The sequence below is a fragment of the Panulirus ornatus genome, chromosome 42 (genome assembly GCF_036320965.1).
Source record: "Panulirus ornatus isolate Po-2019 chromosome 42, ASM3632096v1, whole genome shotgun sequence".
Lineage (NCBI taxonomy): Eukaryota > Metazoa > Arthropoda > Malacostraca > Decapoda > Palinuridae > Panulirus > Panulirus ornatus.
The window spans coordinates 6,355,586-6,376,348 of NC_092265.1; the positions used below are offsets into that span (position 1 = coordinate 6,355,586).

Sequence of the window (20,763 nt, forward strand, 5' to 3'; positions counted from 1 at the left end):
CTGGAAGTATGCTGACCAATTACTTCGTACATCCGCTTTTTGCGCGGTGGTTCCCGAGGTATAACACAAAATCCGCTTGTTAAAGTGTCGGGGATAGTGTTTCCTCCTGAAGAAGTAACCGCATATTAAAGTTTATTGACTAATTACACGTCAGGAAGGTTTTGCGCTATCCACCCGGAGATAAAGTACGAAAACCCTCCCCAGCAAAAAGCAATACAACTGCATTCTGTACCGTGTGAGAGGGAGGGAGAGAGAGAGAGAGAGAGAGAGAGAGAGAGAGAGAGAGAGAGAGAGAGAGAGAGAGAGAGAGACTGACAGCATGGACTACCTATTCATTCCCATGATGTGGATCATCTCTATTCCTCTATGTAACAATTTTCGAACGACATTTCCCCTTCACTAAACCTAACATAGTTCAATGCAATTCTCTGAAGTGTAATATCTTTTCATGTTAGCTGAGACAATATGGGCTTAAACTAACCTATGCCAGGTACCCATTCAATCTACCATTCCTTATGGGTAGATGAACAGCTGGATTGACTGTGGACCTACTACCAAGACCAAGACTCGAACCTATATGCCTTCGCCTCGACCCTGGGCAGCCCGCGAATGCGTCACGGTCACGAACGCTGACCGCTGCACCACGAAGCTTCTCATCTCAGTTATAAAACCCGCTACAGCAAGCTACTTCTCGAACTCTCTCCCAACATGCAGACGAGGAGGGTACAACTGAATGCAATACAATCACGTCTGACCTAAACTACCTTAATCTATTCCAACATTTCACCGATGCAGTGCTGTTCTCACGCAACAAGCGGCGCGTCGCATCTCTCTCTGTATATATCCACTTCGGAACTCCCTTTCATCCCCTTTCTTTCAATCCTTTCCCGACGAGGGCCTCACTCTCGCAGCGACTGGGAATTTACGTAACGTCTCACGAGGGCAGGATCCCCTTCCCTCCTCCTTACAGGGCTGTCTAACCTCTTGAGCACGGCGGTACGACCCGTGGGTAAGGTGGCGGCCCCACCAGGCCTTTGACCGGGCAATTAATTATTCCCAAGGGTCGTACCGTCGTCCTCACAGGACCGTGCCGTCGTGTCTAAGGGGCCGTGCCCGTGGCGGCCATGGGGCTCTGGGGCATTGTGAACTCCTGCTGTAGAGGCAAGAGGAGGAGGAGGAGGAGGAGCAGTGCCTCATTGTCGTGGTGGGAGCCAAGGGGCATTGTGCTGCCCTGGGGTAGGGAGGGGTATGCCATCCGCGTGAATGACAAGCCAGACATGAATGACAGACTTGTTATGACATGACCACCAGACCAGCGGTGAAAGAACCTGTTATCAAGACCATTCTCTTCCACCCTCCATGCTCTCCCACCCTCCCTCTCTTTACATGCCCTACCTTTTCCATACCCAACCCCTTACCATCTTCTCCCCTCCCTTCCACCGCCTTTTCCACACTCAGCTTCCTTGTTTCTATTCATCCTCTGTAAAGCTGTAGCAACACACTCACGGTGGGGTCCCCATGTCTATTAATACCAAGATCAAGAGTATACAACTTTCACGGTCCAGTCTATCTTATTTTTTTTTTAGAACCAACCTCTTTGTTCCTGGACCCCAAGGCGTAAAATCACCCTGAATTTACATACACTCTGAGGTCGTCTTGTAAATCTTAAGATTATCACCTGCTGGACGACACCTGATGGGTTATGCGTGTATAGCGGGTGCTGGGGAAGAGAGAGAGAGAGGGGAGAAGGGAGGTGGTGGTGGTGGTGGGCCGTGGAAGACGATGGGGAGAGAAAGCCTAGGGTGACCAGCACAGCGCGTCGTCGAGAGCCTTTTTAAAAAAGGAAAACCTCCATCTTTCTTTTGCATTCAATTACCACAAGATATACTCCCCCCAGGTCCATTTTGCGCCGTGAATACATCTAATTAAAAGACCTTTATGCAGGCCTGGGAAATTTTCTTTCTCTTTTTTTTTTCGAGAAGGGGGGGTTCGCGTTTGCGCCAGATCCCTCTGCTGCGTTCGGGTTGTAACTTAACTCTCATAAGGACGACAATCCAAACCAGACTCAGAATATGATCACGACTAAACCTCTAAAAGTATCGCCAGGACCAAGGAGAAAGATGGGGTATGTTTCCTCATCACCAGGGGTCTGCCTGCCAGGGAACCGTCTTGGTAAACGTCGTCTTAGCGAGGTCGGTGTCTAGTGTCATCCCTGGGCCCTTCATTTATCACGCGATCATTGGACGATCATTATTCTGCAAGTTTTATGATTAGGGCTCTTGTGGACCAGCCAGCCAGCCAGCCCCTAGCCTCCAGCCCCTGTCTCTCCCACAAGCCTGCCGCCCCACTCTCTCTCTCTTTCTCTCTTACCCTAACCACTCTCCTACAACCTCTTCCCCTTCCCTCCCTCTCTATCGCTCTTATTCCACTCTCTTTTTACCCGGTTTTTTTTCGTATTGGCTCCACTTCATTTGCATGTGCTATTTTCCAGCCACGTAGTCTAGGACAATCCACGGGACGCTGAGGACATATTGTGATGGAGAGAGCAGTGGATAGCGGCAGGTTGCGGGACACAACACGTAAACAGACAGTGCACGTTCATCCTATATGCGAATGACGACACACATGTAATGTCTGGGTATCTCTACTCGCACCTTTACTTTGGTGTGTAAGTCGGCTGCATACGACACGAGCATTTACAGCAACGTAAATATGATTTACGTAATGTGTGAGTGGTGTACATCCAAGGGCAAATACTTGTATGACAAGAGAGACAGAACGGTAAAAGCTACGAGGAATTCAGAAACTGGCTATCCTACTGTCCTCCTTGCATCGTGGCTGAAGAACTGATCTAACGCTGGCAGCAAACTGAAGACAACACACTAGTTAATGATATCAGTAAATACCATCCAGACGTTCTGGTGAAAGTGACCATCAAGATACCATAACTTCAGATGGTACATCAAACCGAACATTAGAAATATATATAGATCCATCAGCAGGTAACTTACAGGTTACCCTGTTTGTTGTGTGTGTGTGTGTGTGTGTGTGTGTGTGTGTGTGTGTGTGTGTGTGTGTGTGTGTGTGTGTGTTGAGCCAATCCTCTCTCAAGCATGTGGGGACTTGATGATTCAAGTCCTCTGGTTCTTGGGGACACGTACAATGCTATTGTATGTGAACAGCTGAAGCTTGGAAATATTAATTAACCTTTGGTCTCATATCTCTTATATCTCCCTGACCCATATCCTGTTCACCTACGTCGCAAGAAATCCAGACAAGAAAAATCATTTCTATGTACGTGTAGCCAGGATTAAAACATTAGATATAAAAACTTATATACGAAAAAAAGAAAATCGGTGACGGTATATTTTTAAAGTTTTATTCTTTTCCGTTTCACTCTTAAACAAAATCCCACATCACCTTACCTTCGAGTTCAACCTTATTATTCTCAAACTTGGGAGCTTATGGTTCACCCTTCAACGAACTTCAAAACACTACCAATATCAAAACAGGAACAAATTATATGGTTTACCCCCTACCGTCAAATTTCCCCAATCCTTTTCCATAATTATGTCGACTTGAAAAGATCCTGTCTGTTGTTTCTGTGTTGTCCTCCTCTTGTTTAGAAGCCATGCTGCCATTCCCCTAACTCTTGGTTCAACCACATCACTAGGCGTGCTCATAAAACACCCTCTCGTATGTCTAAGGCGCATGGCTTATCAAAGAAATTTCCCCCACAGTTCTTACCCATCAATTTTCTTCCAGTGTCAACTGGGTATCTTTCCCTCACTCCAGTTGTGGCAGTCGATGGCTGGTTGCGACTTCACACATTTCAGCCTGCATTTCTGAGCCATTCGGTACGCATACCTTCTATACCAGTTGCTCTTCCATCACTTATAGCCATCCTGCAACAGTCCATGTCTGCTGTATCAAGTGATTTCGGAGTTCGGAGTTTTAATTTCTCTCATTTTCTGTTTGTTTTCATAATTGTTTCAGAGATTTTCTGTGTTCTAGGGGCAACTACAGCAATATATATATATATATATATATATATATATATATAATATATATATATATAAACTGTGAAAACGTTGGTACGATATAAAACGTTTGAGGGAAGGTCTCACGTCACGTGACCGCAAATGTTTACCCAGTAAAAACATTAATAACACACCAGGTGATTTCCCCGCATCGCATCGCATCAAGACACAAATACTGCCACCTTCACACGACGAACCGACCGTGTTCTTCATGTTGGCCAGGGAGGGAGGGAGGGAGGGGGAGGGGTGTAGCAAAACTGCGGCAGAGAGAGAGAGAGAGAGAGAGAGAGAGAGAGAGAGAGAGAGAGAGAGAGAGAGAGAGAGAGAGAGAGAGTTTCGCTGTTAAATTCACAGCATTAGGGACGGACGTCGGGTTTAAGATTTTTAAGCCCTCGCGTACCGGAGCGCAGCCACTCCGGTGAGAAGCTGATGGAGATAAGAAGTGTGAATGACGCGCAGAAAATCTGTATTTCTTATGTCCTTCCTTTTTATAGCAAGGCAACGTCCGCGGACGCATCCGGGTCAGGCTGCTCCTCTCTCTCTCTCTCTCTCTCTCTCTCTCTCTCTCTCTCTCTCTCTCTCTCTATATATATATATATATATATATATATATATATATATATATATATATATATATATATACATATATATATATATATATATATATATATATACATATATATATATATATATATATATATATATATATATATATATATATATATATATATATATATATATATATATATGTGTGTGTGTGTGTGTGTGTGTGTGTGTGTGTGTGTGTATATATTCCTATGAGTCCATGGGGAAATGAAAAACGATAAGTTCCCAATTGCACTTTCGTGTAATAATCACATCATCAGGGGAGACACAAGAAAGAAATATAACAGTCAATTGATATACGACGAAGAGACGTAGCTAGGACGCCATACGGTGTTCAAGCTGAAGGCTTCAGTCCCAAACATAAGTCGTCGTGAGGGACAGGCCATAATGAAACACAGGAGAAGGTTAGAAAGACAGAGAACTGAGATGAGACGAGGAACATTCTTAAGGATTTCCGACGAAGCAGAGAACCTGCTCTTCAGAAAGAGACCGGTCGCACCCGTTAGGGAAAGCGATAGACTATCGCAACACCCCATGTTTGAGCTGCCAACAGCAGCCCCAGTCATCATGTACAACACCAGCCGGTTCAGCAGTACGTAGTCTGGCCAGTTTCCGGGGGCAAACACCAGAGTACCGGCCACAAAAGTGGGACGGAAGCCCATTACTGCCGTGTAAAGCAAGCGGGTTAAGTTTCGAGGTCAGACTGAGAGCTGATGAAGTCGGACTGGTTCGCGCTCGACTCCGTCAGGTATGCAGAGGTGGAACCTCCCCAGACGTGAGAGCGGTGTGCTCCGTACAATGTTAAATCAATCATTTGTGCAATCGGAGCGACGGTCTGACCACAAGAATCTCCGGCATCCGAAAAGAACTCGATACATCCTGGCGTGACGTGTGGTTTTTCAAGAAGAATCTGAAGGCGCAAAGAGAGAGAGAGAGAGAGAGAGAGAGAGAGAGAGAGAGAGAGAGAGAGAGAGAGAGAGAGAGAGAGAGAGAGACCAGGCATGATTACTATGCTCAGTGGTGGAGGTATTGAATTTAATGAAGTGCTTGTCAAAAAAAAAAAAAAAAACAGAAAAGGCAAAAGTGGAGCAGCTTTGAGAGAAATGGAGGAAAGCAATTCTGAGTCACATCAGATGTATGACTGAACTTTAATCAAAGCTACATTTCCAGCCTACGAGAGAGGAGAACTGGCTGAGGTTAGTCGTGGCGGGAGAGCTGCAGCAGCAGCAGCAGGTCCGGCATTTAGGAGTGGGTGAGTGGGCGTAGGTGTTCGTTCCCGAGGCCTGGGAATATTCCCAGCGCTTCACCCCCATCGCAATCACTGACACCCCACCTCCCTCACCCACCGACACCCCGACGTAAAACAAACTACGAGTCATTACGACCCACATCGTATAACCTCATCACGTAGGGTTTGTCTTTCTTCTTTAATCACCTCGGCTGAGACTGACGAAAATATGATTCACTAGAACGAAGTTTCTTTGGGTACAATTCAGTGTATCGAGGCCAAGCCAGACATTCCTGCGGGACGCGGCAGCTGCACGTGCTACCGGATGGACGCGTGTGCTGACTCGCGCCCCTCAACAGGCTATATAATTACCTCTTAACTCTGAATAATAAAACTTCCCACTCGACTACTCGAATCTACCATTTTCTGAACTCATTTACCCACTAAACCATACATCGTCTTTCGTCGGATTCGTCAAAGAAATAACCCCAGTTGTCCAATGAATAATGTCAAAACCCATACATCAACTTTCACTGGATTCGTCAATAGAAATATAAGGAAAGTTATCAAATGACTAATGTCATAGTTTTCCTTTCCAAAGTCCTCAACACACACACACTGTGTATTTCCTTGATGATGGGAAAATAAAAGAGGGAGTGCCAGACTCAGGCCCACATACATGAGTAGCTGTGTTTGTCCAGAGAGATAAGTCAATTATCAAAACCTTTTTTGAGGTTAAATTTCTTGTTTCACTGTAATACTTAAAAAGTAAATGGTATAAAACCTGTTGCTAAATAGTAAGTTGTAAATAGAATGACTAAAAATATTACTGACATGATAAACGTGATTCTACAATGCGGAGGCAATGAGACCGTTGCTTCGTCTGTTCCTGGCGCTACCACGCTAACAGGGGAACTGGCGAACATATATACATATGTATATATATATATATATATATATATATATATATATATATATATATATATATATATATATACGACGGTGGTCGAAGCGACAATCAGCATAGCCATGATATATAGGAAGATTTAAGAAAATGTAAGATAAATGGTCTTTGAACATCAACAAGACATGACAGACGAGTTTCTGGACGTCTTCCCAAACCCACCCACCTCACCACCCACCCCACAACCCACCCCACCACCCCACCCCCACAACCCACCTCACCACCCACCCCACATCCTTACCTCAACAGGCAACATCCATCTCCGCCTCCCCCGATCCCAGAGCACCACCACATGTAAACACAGCTGCTGGCGGCCACCACGACCTGCCGTTCCCACATCAGATGCTTTCCCAACACACCTCCCACCTCACCTCCCATCTCCCCCACTTGGTCTGCTCCCTCTCCCTCTCTCTTCCTTCCCCCACCATGCTGCCGGCAGCTGCACGTGGCAATCCCAGCACGTGCGTTCACACTAACATTACCACTTATGATATATTCTTTGCACTTTTTCCCCCAAATCTGCCTTAACGCAGCGCCCTGAACTGCTACCTCCAAACGGTAAAGTAAGTGACAGATCTTTACGTGACGTCGTAACTCAATAAATGAATGAATAAATAAAACGTGGCAACTCTGCACGTGCCGTCTGGTACCCAGCCGGCAGACAGGAATGCTGGGGGTAGTGGGAATATGGGAATGCTAGGGTCGTGGGAATGTGACCTGTCTGGGAGGAGTAAAGCATTAAAGCCATCTGCCTAACAATGGTGCGGCCTTCCCACGGGAGAAACTCGTGTATATATATACATATATATATATATATATATATATATATATATATATATATATATATATATATATATATATATATATATATATATATATATATATTCGCAATTTCCCCCATTAACGAGGTAACGATAAGAACAGAGGACTGAGCCTTATAGGAAATATCCTCACTTGGCCCCTTTTTCTTTATATACATGTGTGTGTGTGTGTGTGTGTGTGTGTGTGTGTGTGTGTGTGTGTGTGTGTGTGTGTGTGTGTGTGTGTGTGTGTGCGATATATAAATTTTCACTTGACTTTTTGGATTCCTTTCTATTATCATCTTTCTTATTCAGTTCCCAAAACTAAGCGAAGTAAGATGAAATCTCTCCATGGTTTTGAAACTATTTAGCATATCAGTAATTCACTACCCATGTATATATATATATATATATGTATATATATATATATATATATATATATATATATATATATATATATATATATATATATATATATATATATATATATATACATATATATATATATATATAGTGTTTGGTTAGCTCAAACCAGGCACGTGATGAGTTAAGCTTACAACAAACACTATTGTGTTGCCAACGGAAGCCACGCGTGCTTTATGATTTCATACCAGCTGGCAGGAGACCTTCTGTGATCAGCTGGTATGAGACGCGCTGTCGGTCACCAGCTGGTTAAAAGAAGCGTTCTTAACACCTGGCTTAAAACGCGTTGTTGACAGCTGGCTCAAGACGCCTCGAGATCACCGGACACCAGACCGATGTTGTGATCAGGTGGTCATCATAACACAGGTGTTGTGATCGACCGTCTTGGACAAGTGCCTTTTGGTCAGCCAGCACCGTCCACAAGCAGACCCCCCCCAAGCCACATGATGGTGTGACCTTGACCAGGAAGCAGCTGCACGTGGCAGATGATGCGTGGTCCCAGGCGGCGGCGCGTGCCCACCTGACCAACACAGGACCATTTCATCACACGATAAATATACTATTTGTAAACAGTTCGTCGCTTTCTACTATCGTGGAAACTATGGTTTACTGTCCAGACTATTCGGGGAGTAGGAGGTAATGGTAGAACTCATTCTTGGTTGCCAATTACGAGATCAGAGGAGTGTATAATGTCCAATATGGCAACTCTGCACGCGCGTCGCCACGAGCACGTGTCCGGGATCGACATGGCTGGAATGCTAAGGTATACAAAGGGAATTAAATGCCACAGATATCCAACAAAGGCCTCAGGGGGGGTGGCGGCAAGTGGCTGAGCATTTGGACACCAGGGTTGTTATGACGCTACACTGTACTGTACCGTAATCTACGGCTGGTCGCGTAACATTATAGAGTGGCAACTTTTATGTATTTTCCATGAGGAGAGAGTTAAGGACTAGGAACATTCCCCAGGGGGAAAGGGGGATTGGGGAGACTCCAGGAATGGAGAAAGGGTTAGTAGACTGGATCGAACCCATACCTCACTGCTCTTTTTCTGACTTGAGATGATCTCTGACGTTTCACCTCAAAGGGCCTGTGGTTCCGACACCACCTCAGATGTGCAAGGAAAACGTATCAACATGTGAGACGGAAGATTAATCTATGACTATAAAGACATGTGAATACCATAAGACATTGTGCTTCCTGACTCCGTTACTGACGATGAATTGAAGCGATCAAGGATGAGCCTTATTTACAATTTCTATATCCAGTAGGTTAACGCCCTATATCATGGTTACCGATAACTTTACATACTAACACATAGAAAACGTAATCAATAACTTTACATTATAACATGTAGAAAACGTAACCAATAACTTTACATACTAACATGTAGAAAACGTAATCAATAACTTTACATAATAAAACGTAACCAATAACTTTGCATAATAACGAACAGAAAACGAAGATATATCAAATGATGATATATAAGTAATTCCCCAAAAATATCGAAACGCATGATTTAAAAGACTGCTACAAAGAAATCATCGCTCGGATAAAAATAATTATACCAACATTAATCATTAGAATTACCATGTATAGTACACCACTTGTACGCATGGAAATACATAATGAATAACAAAAACATTCATTATGATGTCTTGTCTTCCTCAGCATCGCCGTTGTTCAACATTCAACGTTACGATACAAAGTCGGTGTGAATATCTGGAGCGTGAGTTTCATTCCTGTATTACCAACTCAAGAGGCAAAACACCTGCATCACCCTCGCACATCTGTCACCTGTCCTACGTACGCTCTTGCCCTACGCCCACATTCCAGAACACACCCCACCTTCCCTCCCTCCCTCCGTTCCTAAGGGATTCCAACCATCAGCTCCACCCTGCACCCCTGCCACATTCCAGATGTCCCCCTTCCTCCTCCTCCTCCTCTCTCCTATCCCTTGACCATTCCAGGTAGCCCAGAAGTAGCGTCTGAGGGAGAGAAAGAGAAAGGTGGAAGGGTCCGCGGTGGACGAGTGTACCAGCTGTTGCTGCTCAAGCCACGGACGGCTTCCCACGTCTCCCCTCACCAGGGGAGAAGGGGAGGGAACGGGACATAGCCATACCACCTGGAGTCGTGAACTGCCTCACACTTCTCGCCAAGTTACTGAAATGACTTGACCTCTAAGTACGCGAAGATTTTTCAACATACTGCAAGAGTGTGCAAATATACCGCCCTACAAATTCATTTTGTAGTTGAGTATTATACTGACTGAAAATCCTTCCCCTCTTGTTTTTACTTTTCCAAAAGAAGGAACAGAGAAGGGGGGGCCATGTGAGGATATTTCCCATCTAAGGCTCTGTCCTTCGTTCTTCCCACTACCTCGCTAACGCGGGAAATGACGAATATGTATGTATGTATCTCACGTTATCAGAGAATAGCTTTCTACTCAAAGTCTCCACAGACGGCAACATCAGGACTCTAAGCATCAAAGACCTTATCATATAACTCCGCTGGAGGGCCATATACACACAGTGGGAACGTATGTAGTCTCATAATTATCTTTAACGCTTGAGGAACGTGTTTTTAATTAAAGATTTATCGGATGGTGGCTCTTGCTTGCTAACGGCCTCTAATCACTCAACTGGCAGTTGACAAGCCTAAGGCCCAAATCACCAACTAACCTACGACTAAACATGAATGAAAAAAAAGGTCATAATTCTCTTGGTGTCACTAGAGTACATGTAGTTCTGTTTTCATTTACAAGAGTATCATTCAAATGCTCTCGAAAGAAAATGGAAGAAAATCCTGTTAATTACCCTGAGTCAGACCGCTCAAATACACTTCCCATGATGTAGACAGTAACACTAGCGTTCTCCATTACCCACTCGGAGTTCCCAGCGTTCCTGAAATTCCATTCTCATTCCCAGCAGGCGTGCGGCCTGCCAGCAGCAGCTGCACGTGACGCGCGTGCGTCGGTAACCGAAAATTTATACTAGTTGCCACATACCGCCAGCTACACGACTAACGCTGTATTTAGTGCCTGCTGGTGTGGGTTTTCTGAATATTTTCTTCAAGAATAACATTCATTATTGGACGATGTATTGACGAAACAAGATAAAATGAAGAAGCTTATATTGCTATACCGTCTATTTAATACTCGCTTTAATACAAATCTGTCAACTCATACTACTGTTTTCCCCACGACCAGCAGGTGTCTATGAGGCGACCATGTGTCCCCCACCATTCTCACACTTGCATTCCTGGCATACCATTCCCATTCCCGTTCCCAGCAGCAGCTGGGACACGTGATAAGGCATGTGGGAAGCACACAGTTGCCACATATCACCAAGTCTCGTGCAACCAAAATATATTGTTATACTCCCAGGCATAATAGCTTGAGAGCAGTGCCCGACCTTTTAATGCTATTGAAAGCAAATAACAAATGTCTAACTTAATTTAAGGAAGTTTTTTTTGAATAAAAGAATTAAAATCCTTACCCTAATAATCTTTGGATTAATGACCTATAACTAAAGAGCGCGAATAAATCCAACAAGCACACAGCTGAGAAAATTCCCTTCACGTACAAATTATATCACCAAGAGATATAACCAATATATATATGTATATATATATTCAAACAATTTGCCATTTCTCGCGTTAGCTAGGTAGCGTTAAGAACAGAGAACTGGGCCTGTGAGGGAATATCCTCACCTGGCCCCCTTCTCTGTTCCTTCTTTTGGAAAATTAAAAAAAAATTATGAGAGGGGAGGATTTCCAGCCCCCCCGCTCCCTCCCCTTTTAGTCGCCTTCTACGACACGCAGGGAATACGTGGGAAGTATTCTTTCTCCCCTATCCCCAAAGAGAGAGAGAGAACGGGAGGTGGGTGATAATGGGAGACTTGATATAGTCTATTACGAGGTTATCTGTGGTCATAATCTTAATTGTCATAGGGAACACGATAGTAAAGCAATTAGCACCTTCCCCCCCCCCGCACCCCATCGCTCCATCCGGCTCAAGTGTCGGCAGGAAAACAGTTCAGAAGAAACGACTTGTAGGATGGAGGAAAGGATACCACCATGGAAATTCTATAGGAAAGTGTTACAGGTAGGGGGGGGTGGAAATTCATTTACTCCAAACAGAAACAACCTGACTGTGGCTACATTCTGAAACAAAAGATAAGGCAGCAAGTACGTTAATTCTTCTTGATGCACGACTATTTACTGGTAACACATACATCGCTGAAGTATGAGTCTAGCCCAGAGTTGAAGATAACGAGAGTACAAAATTGGTTCACACTTAAGTGTGGCGACATCGTGAAGGGCAGGACCAAGCACAGACTGCAGTATGGAGGACATAAAAAAAAACCGACAAAAAGAGAAAGAGAAAAAGAGAGAGAAAAGAAAAACATGTTGGACAGCAGGTGGAAAACGGGCCGCCAGCCTCGTCTCTGTTATGATATTAATTCACCTGGCGAGGAGAGCTAACGGGGTCCCTTGCGGCATTACCCTCTGGCTCTGACACTCCCTCAGTGTGCCATTGTTGGAGTTAGCTGCAGGCTAAGAAGGCTGGATCGGATTTCACCATAACAATACAGAGGATACGATACTATACACACACCCTGATGTTTCAAAGTTTACTTCCTCGTGACACGAAACACCGGCTCTGCTGATGTACTTAATATAAAGTACAATAACAGATTGTACCAACGAGTCTATTATTCCAATAAGCAGTTGGTGGGAGTATGGGGCCAATTATAACGTAGATGTGTACGTCTTCAACTTTACTATCCTCTCTCCATCTAAATAGATTTAGGAGCAAAGGTAAATATTACTGTCTTCCAGCAGATAACTTCGTCTTTAAACCATCAGGTGTTCTGTTATCAGACTTTCCCAAAGGACGGTCCTTCAGCATATAACCTCGTCACTGACGATGAGGTCTTCTGCTAACTGCCTCTCCCATGCACTTTCCTCCAGCAGATACCCTCATGACAGACCATCAGGTCTTCCATTACCTGCCTTTCCCATGTACTCTAATGTACTCTCCTCCAGCAGGCAGCGACCTGGTTACAGATCATCAGGTCTTTGGTCATCTGGTTTTCCCATGTACCCCTACGTACTGTCCTTCAACAGATAAGCTCCTCAATGACCATCAGGTCCTCTTGTCTTCTCTGTCTTTCCCGCGTACTGCCACGTACCCTTACACATATGAATTATGACTGAGGTGTAACACAATACGCCTTTCATAGGCAACAATGGCCCAGTATGGTTAGGTTTGGCTCGAGGGAGTGAAGGGAAGAAAAAAAAGGGGTCTCTCACAAGTCACCCTTGAAGTCCATAATGGTCGCATGAGTGCAACAATAATAATAATACCTTGTATTGTGCGCGGCTTCCCTTTCTCAAGACTTGGCTCCAGCCAGGCCATCCCTACCAGCAGGGGGAGGAAAAAAATTATTACATGTCCAGCCTCTCCGTTCATGGCGATCGGAACGGTGAACGAAGGTGTTGTATCTGGTTGACAGATAGATGAAAAAAGTCACACACACACACACACACACACACACACACACACACACACACACACACTCACACACATATCAAAGACCAGTGCATATCTAACACTCACTAGCTTTTTGTCGTTTTTTTTGTCAATTTTTCACACCACACGCTTTGCTTGATCAGATGAAGTGCGGGTTTAATGTCCTCTACTAATTTTCACATTATTCCTTAAATACACGAGACGTTTCGGGTATACGAACAATGCCCATCTTCAGTAAAACTGTCTATAAATAACACAACATAACATGAAGAACAAAATAGGTATAAATCACATCTTAAAGTATCACAAATGAGTGAGGATGTGGTAGTGTGGTCCATGGGTTGAGGTCGAGAATGACAGTGTACAGTCCTACATATACCCTTATGTACACGGCTTATGTCATCTATAGTTATCTATAGTCCAGATAACAGAAGCTATAAACTGTCCACGTATAACCAGCATGTCCCAGTATGAGCGGGACAGAGGGGAGAGTTACAAATCCACCCCTCCTGTATTTCCTACCAAAAAAGAACAGAGGAAAGAACTATATGAGAATCCTTTTCCTATAAAACTTAAGTCATCTGTTCTGGACGCTCCCTCACTTACGCTGGAAACAGCGATCAAATATGACATATTCTTTTTTTTTTCTTTTCTTTATATCATACTTAACCGCAGTTTCCCGCGTTAGCGAGGCAGCGCAAGGAAAAAGACGAGGAATATCCCAACACACCCACATACACATGTCTATACATAAACGCCCACACACGCACATATACATACATACACATACACATATCATATATATATATATATATATATATATATATATATATATATATATATATATATATATATATATATATATATATATATATGTGTGTGTGTGTGTGTGTGTGTGTGTGTGTGTGTGTGTGTGAGCAAAACTCACCTTTACATCAAAGTCTGGATGTCATCAAGCACTCGTTAGGATGTGGAGGTTAGGCCAAGGTGTTGGTCTGTACATATGTACGTGCCAGCACATGTGAAGCACAAATCAGAGCAAGTTTTAAGTCCACACGTACGTCTTGCCATGAAATCATGTGAAGAAAAATGTGTGTGTGTGTGTATGTGTGTGTGTGTGTGTGTGTGTGTGTGTGTGTGTGTGTGTGTGTGTGTGTGTGTGCGTGTGTGTGTGTGCGTGCGTGCGTGCGTGTGCGTGTGTGTGTGTGTGAGTGTGTTTGTAAAAAGAGATGGGTACGGGTATACGAGATGTTCATATATGTGTTGTAGTTTAAGGTATGTGGTATTACAAGCACAGATGTAAGGTTGGGCATGTGCGTAAAGACTCATACGCAAGACTTGGTATATGTGTCCAGACCCAGACGCAAGCCTAGGCGTGTGCGTACAGACTCACACGCGAGGCTAGGCATCTGTGCTGCCATGAAATTATTTCAAAAATACAATTTTCGAGAAAAATACTACAAATTACCACATACACTGTGGAGCAGACACAGTGAAGGGGGACTCTTACCTGGCAGATAACACGTGTGAAATCCTCACTTATGGGCAACAGTGGACAGAGGGATGAGTCGCGGAAGGAGTTCATCTTCTAACTCAACGTCAACTGAAAATGAAAATGAGAATGGGTTACGGTTACGAAGCATTTTCATCTGTACAGTCTGTTATTCATACGCATGTATACATGTATTCCCACACTGCAATCAATATGGACTTATAGGCTTATAAAAGGGTGAGGGTATTCCCTCAAAGGCCCAGTCCTCTGTTCTTAACGCTACCTCGCTATCGCGGGAAATGGCGAATAGTATGAAAAAAAAAAAAAAAAAAAAAAAAAAAAATATATATATATATATATATATATATATATATATATATATATATATATATATATATATATATATATATTCTTTTCTACATATATTGCAATGTAAACCCAGGCAATGTCCCACAGCTTGTTCCTCCTTTCATACCTAAGACAGCACCTGGCTCCTTGAGATTCATCAGAATCTCTTATCAACGCTGTAGAAAAAAAAAAATCAAGACCCAAATGCGTGTAAGAAGTGGGTGGTGCGGACGGGAGTCGACCTGCCAGATGACTATTATATGCAAATTCCCCTGTGGCCAGGTACTGAACTTTCTGCCCCCTTCGCAGGTAAAGCATTGAAGTTGTGTGTGTGTTTGATTCCTTGGAGCAAGAAGACCACCTCTCTCAAGACTAACTTCCTGTACAAAGCAAGCAATTGCCTCTTAAATGCTTCATGCGTAAAGGGGGGAACTGTGGAATCCAACTCGACATCAGACTTTGTACAGATAAACTACCCAAGAAGATCAAGAAAATATAACATCTGTGTCTTATGACCCTCCTCTTCCCCCCGACAAACCCCCTTTTTTGAATCGGTTGTTGTTTTTATATTCTTCAGGCGTAGGCTCAACTCAAACCTTACGTACATACGACGGGTCATATTGTGGGGTTGTCGTTCGTCTTAAACTGACGTAGTCAAGTACCAGGTATACACGCCAGCCTGAGGTCTTTCATGGTAACATCTCTCTCTCTCTCTCTCTCTCTCTCTCTCTCTCTCTCTCTCTCTCTCTCTCTCTCTCTCTCTCTCTCTCAACTCGCCAGGAGAGAGAGAGAGAGAGAGAGAGAGAGAGAGAGAGAGAGAGAGAGAGAGAGAGAGAGAGAGAGAGAGAGAGAGAGAGAGAGAGAGAGAGGAGGAGGTAGGGGGTGGTTGCTGACTTTACCCGCTGCACGTGACACTTTCACCACACCACGTGCCCTCCTGGCAAAGCACGTGCCTTACCTGCCCGGTACCGTTCCTGGCATCACGTGCATCGTCATCACCTGGTCCCACAACGCACTTTCCTCCTCGCCAATGGTCTTCACGTGCCCCGTCCGGCCCTTTCGCACCTGCACGTGACGGTCTGCCACGTGCGCCGTCCTTCGCTATTCACGAGACACGTGACTTTCACTTCAGCAGACGCCCTTTCGTCTGCCCAACGCGCGTGTTATTCTGTATCATGCGTCCACACATCTGCCGCACGTGTGGCCTTACCCAAACACGTGCCCTAGGCAGACACAAGTGTTATGACACGTGCAGGTTAATTACGTTACTTTCCCATGTAATGACACGTGCAGGTTAATTACCTTACTTTCCCATGTAATGACACGTGCAGGTCGATTACCTCACCTTCCCATGTTATGACACGTGCAGGTTAATTACCTTACTTTCCCATGTAATGACACGTGCAGGTCGATTACCTCACCTTCCCATGTTATGACACGTGCAGGATGATTACCTTATTTTGCCATGTAATGGCACGTGCAGGTTAATTGCCTTACTTTGCCAAAGTTCCATTTCTCTTCGTTTTCCTGCACACATGTTTCATGACACCGACATGTTAACTGGCTGGCTACCAATATCAAACGGTTGGTTAACATTGTTAAAAAGTTAGGTAATGATCCCACCTGCTTACACTAATGTTGTTAACATCATGCATCGAAAACGGGAGGAAGGGAACAGAGGCTCCGAACGAAGTGAAATAAGCTTAGAAGCGACGATTTTAAGATGTTACACGACTGGTTCATCTGCTTGGTCTTGAACGCAGCGACTCTCAAAAGAAAGTTTCGGGTCAGGTCGAGGTTTACCCAGTTTTCTTGTTCACTGAAGAAATGTTGCCTCTGATGTTGGTTCTTGTCTTGATTTGTTCTTGTTTTTTCGTAAAACTTAATCTCTCAGTACATTATTGCTGTGCGTGTTCGTCTGTTCTCAAGTCAAAGTCCTTCCTGTAAACAAGTCTGACATTGCAAACAAGTCTGACATTGCGTCTACATCGTACGTAATGTTTGTACTTGTCTGTATCCCTTGGTTACATCAGTTCCTCACAGACTTACGTTCCGTTGTACGATAAAATTCTAATCATTGAACTTTTCATCCCGTTGTGAACGCGCTCGCGTCTCTTTCTCCCGGGAGGCTAATTCGCTAACGTACCACGTCACGATACCGTAAACAATCATATCACGGAGGGAAACTAGGGTAATAGGAGAGAGTGGGTGGCTGAGGAGGGAGGAGGCATACCGTGCCGTTGGGTGGGTGTGTAGTAGTAGCACCAGCAGCAGCAGCAACAGAGGGATTAGCATCAGCGGGAGATAGCGTGTCGACGTCCCAAGGTGACCCCCAACACCCAGCACCAGGGGATCCTTCCTGCAGCGACATGTGCAGTAGCCTGTCTTAGCAAGCATTACCCAGCACAGGCATACGCCGCCGCCTCCGCCTCCGCCGCCTCCGCCGCCGCCGCCTCCACCTCCTTCCAATCCCTCACTGTTCGGACACATGGCTGACACACGAGTTATCCGGCCTTATCCAATGTCCTGTTGGTATCTGGCCAGACTTTCTCCAGTCCTAGAGATCAACCCCGCTTTACTATACATTAAACTGTCTTCTCCACTACCTTGCACGCTAAACTGCCCCACCTCGTCCACTACCTCACACATCAAGCTGTCTGACCCTCTACAGCACCTCAAAGACCAAAGTACCTCCTTCCCCGTGTGTGTGTGCGTGTGTGTGTGCGTGTGTGTGTGTGTGTGTGTGTGTGTGTGTGTCAGTTATACCTGCTCGCCGTATCCCGCGTAGCAAGGTAGCGCCAGGAACAGACGAAAAACAACCTCGCGTGCCCACATCCATCCTGTACATCCATGGCCAAAAGGCGCATTAGTAGACACACGTGGTGGGCACGAGGCCCGTCATGCGTGGAGAGCCTGTGAGCTTGCCACGTGTGTATCTGCTGTGCGCTTCGCGTGCATTTCGAGCGCGCCACGTGCGCGTGGCAAGTATGCCACGTGCACCTGTTGAATTTACCTAATTAAGAAGAAACTGTCATTTCTTTTTTCTCCCCACACATCTATAGGCAACAAAATATCTAGAAATACGTAAAAGCACGGGAAATGACGCCAAATATATGAGAAATGACAGTAGGACGAATGAAGGCAGACAGACACAGAGAGTCATGCACCTCAGCAGGAAATAAAAAGAGAGAATATATGTATATATATATATGTGATGAACGCAGCCAAGACACATAAAGAGAATGCTACACCTACAATAAGCATTTCTCGAGAAAGGCAAGTGTTTGAAGAGGAACAGAAGGTATGAACAGCGTGGACACTTGTGATGGAAACAGGCAAAGCAATGAAAAACACGTAGAAGCCTGGAAACACATGGAAAATATAAACAAAGCAACATTCAACTTATAATTCTTCTCAGTCTTCTTATTATTTTTTTTCTCTCTCTTTAAGAATTATGTTTTTACGTAGCAATCTCAATGACTCAGGAGCACACGCTTCCTGTTCCAGTCTCGAGGTGAGGTTATACTGCGTTCTAGTTTGGGATGTGGTGAAGGTCACGGAGATGTGTCAACTCCATCCTGAAGGTGGTGGTGGTGTAAGATGAGGGAACCGTCAACTACCCACCCCAGCCCCAACTCCAACCCTAAACTCTTCAAAAAAAAAAAAAAGAAATAAAAGTCATAACCTGTTTCCCTTAAAAAATTCTGATGGTTTCTGAATGTTTCTAAGATTACACAATACCCGAAGAGAATGACTTTGACGAAATAACTTTACAAGCAGAATCTCACGAGTTTACTAGGATCAAATGCAACTCAGACTCGAACCTGTACATTACACAAATCGTTGAGTTAGGAGGGGAGACAGACACCCTTGTTTTACACAAGTCTTCTGAACCAGTGCGCCGCCACATACTGAGCACAGGTTTATGGACGGTACTTGGACAAAATGTCACTTGCTTGCACGACCATAAAACACAACCGGAGTGATACGAAAGATCACCTGCATAAGAAAAATAGATAAAAGCATTTTCTTTTCTAATACGTAATGAACTGTATGTGTTAAATTTCCAAATATTAATTATATGACATATATCCATTACGCAAACTGGAGGGGTATTTAAACGAACGATGAAAATTGGCATCAGGAAAACATGGAATGGAGTAAACAGATAAAATCTGTCATAAGGATAAAGTTAAAACTTAAATGATAACAGGAAAATCTTCAAGATGAATAGATGAATAGATAATTCTTGATCCTAATACTAAAAAACAAAAACTATTTCCTGCTTACATCATCTCTCTTAATTGCCTTCACATCCCGCCACCTGCTGCCTAATTCCTGACATTCCAGGCACACGATTCCCATTCCAAGTCCCGAAAGGAACAGCTGGGACCAAGGTGTAGGGCACGTGGTGGGACGCGCGAAACTGGTAAAGGTACCACATATCGCCAGACAACACAATTCCACCTCCCGGAGTTCAGGAGTTCTAAAACACGTCATCTAGCATATCTCTCACATACCAGAAATTCCATTCCCATTCCCAGGTGTTCCAGGCAGCGGCCGTTCCAGGGCGCAGCAGGGGGTAACAGCAGCTGCCTCCGAGTGTGGTGAGGAGGGAGAGACAGGTGGTGGTGGTGGGGCGAGAGGGGGGGTATCAAACGCTGCAGGTTGCCCCGTAATCCAACAGCCAGCCCAGTGTATATGCTTCGCCGTTTCCCGTGTTAGCGAGGGAGTGCCAAGGAGAGACGAAGAAAGGCAGCATTTGCTCACATCCATTCTCTAGCTGTCATGTGCAAATGCACCAAAACCACAGTTCCTTATCCACAACCAACCCCACAAACTCGTCCCTGGTTCAAAGCCCATTGAAAGCACGTCGACCCCCATATATCACAACGGCCTGATAAGTGTAGATATGACGTTGAAATCACCAATCAGTAAGCCTAAGAATACAACACCAGAATTACTGGAAATTGGATACGGGGCTGGAAAAATGGATATGGGTTTGAAGGGATTTTTCGAACCTGTTGAGTTGCGGATGCGATCATAAAAGAGACGGTCCGTATTCTATTCATCAGTGGTGGTTATCAAGTGGGTAATACATTGGATCCTGTTGAACAGTGGTGATGCCGAGGTGGGAACAAGACTCGATCCTGTTCAGCAGAGGTGGTGGTGAGGCAGGAAAGAAGGGCGCGGATCCTGTTCAACAGTGGCGGTGATCAGGTGGGAAAGACTGCAGATATAATGGTCGTTCCTGGCGATGATATCACACTGGATCGTGTTTACCTTCAGTGGTGCTCAGGTGGGAGACGGTAGTTTTCTACCGAGA

General features: G+C 44.6%; 1 protein-coding gene across 5 annotated transcripts in view; it reads right to left on the bottom strand.

The window, feature by feature from the left end:
- The window catches only part of Git (ARF GTPase-activating protein GIT1), a 626,665-nt gene that overhangs the window by 466,462 nt on the left and 139,440 nt on the right, over positions 1 to 20,763 (bottom strand). For all 5 annotated transcript variants that reach the window (XM_071686451.1, XM_071686450.1, XM_071686447.1 and 2 more), the window contains exon 2: positions 15,108 to 15,200. The gene's annotated coding sequence lies outside the window, so the exon portion shown is untranslated. The remainder of the gene's footprint in view (positions 1 to 15,107; positions 15,201 to 20,763) is intronic.